Source organism: Dendrobium catenatum, unplaced genomic scaffold (genome assembly GCF_001605985.2).
Source record: "Dendrobium catenatum unplaced genomic scaffold, ASM160598v2 fragScaff_scaffold_882, whole genome shotgun sequence".
Classification (NCBI taxonomy): domain Eukaryota; kingdom Viridiplantae; phylum Streptophyta; class Magnoliopsida; order Asparagales; family Orchidaceae; genus Dendrobium; species Dendrobium catenatum.
This window is the reverse complement of record NW_021319344.1, coordinates 10600-15290: the sequence shown is the minus strand read 5'-3', so window position 1 is coordinate 15290 and position 4691 is coordinate 10600. Positions and strand designations below refer to the sequence as shown.

Sequence of the window (4691 nt, the reverse complement as noted above, 5' to 3'; positions counted from 1 at the left end):
TCTCGAATCATTTATCAATTTTCAAATGTTTGAAGCAATTACAAAAGAATGAAGGTAAAGTAAACCTTTAATCAACTATATAATAAAAATAGCTTGAGCGTCACAACAATCATAAAACTATAATCAGTCACGAAATATAGCAGTTGTTAAATGAAAATAAAAGGAAAAAATACAATATTTGTATTGCAAATATGTATATGAAAATGGAAATATTATAAAAAGAAAAAATGATCATATATTGTCATCCTATAAGATCATCCTTTTATTTGTATGGTATGATTCAGAAGCATCACTAAAATAAAAAGACTTTATATATATTTTGAAAATCTGAATCAAGCTTGAAGTTATGTGGTTGCATGTTTTGTCTTATCTATCTTTCTGAAAGTAATCGAAATCCTACACAATTTAAGGAAAAAAAAAAGTTAATAAGGAATTCAAGATAGATATTTAAAATTAAGGAAAAAAAAAAAGTTAATAAGGAATTCAAGATAGATATTTAAAATTACATTTTACACAAATAAATAATTCAAATAAAAAAGTAAAGCTCTCATTGAAAAATAAACACATAACTATGAAACAGTGAAAAATAGCAATTTATATATGTCTGCATTGCCGAATACATTCCACTAAAAACAGCCGATGATTCTTACATTTGTCCCATCAAGTGAACGGCCAAGTGAAACTTTTGTGAATGCTAATATATATGTTGGCATAAAGTCGCAATTAATGGAATGCTGTTTAATAAGGACAACTAAAAAAAAAGTAGAAAAAACTTGAGCAAATAGTATCTATGATATGCTATATCAAAGATATTAAATTATATATCAATATAAAATACAATATTTATATGAACATAGATGATTTATACTTCTATTATATTTGAATTAAGATAAATTGAATTACATATAGCATCTAGGATAAATTTAATCCTATCTTTCAATGAAAAAATATCAAAAGAAGAAAAAAAAATCAAATTAAAAAATAAGTACTTACAACCGATGAATGAAAGCCACCAAGAGCAGCGTATAAAAAAAAAAAGCTTGCCAACAGGTTTTTCCATACCCTCCATAAAACTTAAAACAACTCTCACACATCACAACAATTGAAATCTGAATGAGCCAAGGTTCAAAAAGTCTAGCTTTGTGCAAAAAATTAATCAAGTAACTTCTAACGAATGAGCATCTCAGCTGGCCACCTATTCCACGTGAATGCAATCCAACTTATTTCTATGTGATACTAAACATTAAGCCTATCATGAACAGTTGCACTTTTTTTAGGTTTAGTACTGTTGCGTCCTGGAGTATTCGCGACGGTAGAGAAATAAAAGTATGAAAAATTTATATATATTTTTAGTAATAAATCTATATTTTAACATGTTCATGACTACCCTATAAGAAATCATCAGTGAAGAGCTAAAAAATAAAAATAAAAAAAAATCATTAGTCAAGAGTTAGTACTCCATAACCGTGCTAAAACTTCATGATCGGAGGATAGAATGTTCAGCTAAGAAAATATTAAGGGTTTTACATACTTTAGAACATTTTGTCATCATTCTCAAACAAACAATAAAATGGGAGAAGTTTGAAAAAATTAAGCACACAAGGTACCTTATAAAAGTAGCCATAGTAATTGTGAATCTAAAAAATGAAATTTCTATCTATGCCATTGTACCATTGCATAAATTGCATAAATGTATAAACTCTCATCATATTTATTGGATATCCAAGTGCAATAGTCAACTAACAAATGGTTATTTCTTTATTAATGAAGAATCAAAATCATAGAATTAATATATATCACCAATCCATCATTCAAAATTTTATCTGAAGACTTGCTATCTCACAACGATAAAAGAGAAAAGCAAACCTGGAAAATAGTTATCGGTCTCCTCCTATGTTGAGCTAGTAGCAGACACAGTGAAGATCCAATGCTCGTTTCATGAATATTTGTCTGTGGAGGCAATATCAAATACAAATATTCAATAACATTACACTCGAAATGGATAAAAAGCAAATTCATAATGATACACTTCAATAAGGAAAAGCTATAAAATTAAAAAATGGAAGCACAGCGATGTGCACCCATTGATGCACTTCATAGTGGAGCTGATTCGAGTGACTTTACATCAAATTGCTTAACTTCAAAAGCGCAAATGGATAGAACTTTTGACAACAATGGGATAATTGTTTACATTCTATGTTGTACCAATGGACTATGTCATGCAACAACATGCTAAACAAATGAATAACAATATCATAGAAAGCATCACAGGGAGTACAAACAGCATTGCCACTAAGACGATGGAACAACATAGCTCTATTTTTATGCTACTATCATTCCAATTGAAGAAGGCCTTATGAAAGCATTAATCAAAGAACAAATCCCATAAAAGCTTTCGATTGTTTGAAAACAAAAGATATCAAGAAAGAATAGCTTGATTAAGATAGAAATAATAAATGTTGATTTGTACTTGCTGGCTTTTCACGACTTAAGCTAATTAATAACATTAAATGAATGCTGAAAGGATTCAAATTTTTGCTAAGGTTTACAGCACCACTACTATCAGTGGAGCTTGGCAAATCAACTTGAATGGTGCTTTTCCCTGAAAACAATAATTCATTAATATCATATGAAAAGAATTCAAATGGCTACCTCAGTAAATATCAACTTAAATACAGATAAGAGATTGCAAACTATATCTAAACAAAATAAAGAAAAGAGCTTGCAAGCAACTTATGATAAGTGCATTGACTCTTATTACTACATGGACTGTCCCATAAATGGTGCTTTTCTATAAATGGCATCTCTAGAAACTCAATGAACTATAATTGATTTGGTATGAGTCTTGATGCGGATAATTAGACTATGATATGAACCAAGATTACTGTTTAGTGTTGTATCATCTCTGTATGCTATTTCTCTTCAGGTTGAATCTATGTATACACTTGAAAATAGGGGAGAAAAAAAGCATCTTTGAAACCTTACTATAGAAGTATGAGGTAAAGATGGAGGGTACTGCATTCATCATTTAGAAAGCTTCTCTCTTCACTTTGTGAAAGACAAAGCCTTTTCTTTCGTCCTTTTTTCATATATTAGAGCCAAAACAGTCTGAAGAGATAGCGAGAAGGAGAGATACATAAAATATTTGTTATAAGAGAAATACAAGGTAATGGTGATAGGATTGAAATTGTTCGTTCAAAGGAGATGGCAACTTCGGAGAAGGAAGAAAGTATTGTTGAGGACAATAATATCGAAAATAATAAATTACAAAAAGAGAGATGTTAAAGATTACATATAAATCCAGAAGAGTCGGCAAGCTGTGGTAAGAGTGCAAGGATTGAGAAATTAGCACATGATTATTTTAGTTATATTTTTATTATTTAAATAAATAATTAATCCTGCTTTAAAATATATTAGTCATCAACTGGCTTCTTGTTACTCTTCTTGGTCCTCTTGATCATCTAGAGATCTAAAGTCATGTGGCTATCCAATGGTGAAAATAATTTGGTGTTTCTTTACAAGAAAATTATAGCTAGGAATAATTGTAATAATATAAGTGAGATTACTACTAATTAGTTCTTGTTCTAGACATCATAACATCTCTATGGCTATTATCGGCTACTTATAAACTCTTCAACACTCCTTACAACCCCACTTTGAATCACCTCTTTATTTATGTTGGCAATTATGTACCTATATATCTCAGATTTTTATTTATATGTTACTTAAAATTAGTTAGTTTTAAGTTTCCATACAGCTTTTAGCTGTGCGATCAAGGTTGGACTCCAGATTCACCGGTTCACTGAAGAAGAAATAGTAGACATGGGCGGATCCCCATATTAGTGAGGGGCGGCAAATGCCCACCCTCAAAAATATTTTTTTTTTTAAATTTTAGAGGGTATTTTTTGGAATATTTTGGATATTTTGGGTATTTTGCCCCATCTTAAAAATTTTTTTTGCCATAATTTTATCAATCCTAATAATTTTTGCCCTTCCCCTACCAAAAAATTTTTTTTTGCCCACTCTAAAAAAAGAAGCTGGATCCGCCCTTGAAAGTAGAGATACATAAATAAAAAAGCTAACAGACAATTTTAAAAAACATAATTCGGACAAGAAATATATTCAATTCTAAAGATGAACTTAAATAAATGATTTACATCATAAAATTAATTACCTAAATTTGAAGCCAAAATGGTGTCAAGATTCACAAGTTCGCTGAAGTAGAGAGCTGAAGCCAAAATGGTGTCGAGATTCACAGGTTCGTTGAAGTAGAGATCCAGAAACGAAAAAGATAAAGGGAAAACATGTGAGAATAATATATAAGGGAGAAAGAGAAAATGTGAAAGTCATCTTACGGCCACTGAACGGTCGGACGTTGGAACGTTTCGACGGTTGAATTCATCTTCATGCATCCAAATTAATTGGAAAAGGGATCCTGAAACGTTTAAGAAGTTGAAAACACAAAGGGCGATTAAATAGTTACTAACATTTAATATTTTTAGGGCACGAAACATACCGGAGGAGATGACAGCGAGCGGAGGCAGCGAGACGTTGAACAATTTCAGAAGACTGATTTAATTGGAGAGAAACCTACCTGACGGCGAGTGGAATCAGGTAGGGCAAGCCGAAGACTGTGGAGACGGGTCGAAGATGAAGTAGACCTGTCAATTTCGGGTTACGGGTCGGGTTCG

The 4691-nt window shown here is 31.1% G+C and overlaps 1 long non-coding RNA gene across 1 annotated transcript; it reads right to left on the bottom strand.

Moving 5' to 3' along the window:
- Positions 1-210: 210 nt before the first annotated feature.
- On the bottom strand, positions 211-4656 carry LOC110109754. Its single transcript, XR_003701586.1, has 5 exons — positions 4517-4656; positions 4356-4435; positions 4175-4228; positions 1867-1950; positions 211-396 (listed from the first exon to the last, which is right to left on the bottom strand). It is a non-coding gene; the product is annotated as an uncharacterized LOC110109754 (long non-coding RNA).
- Between the last annotated feature and the right edge of the window lie 35 nt (positions 4657-4691).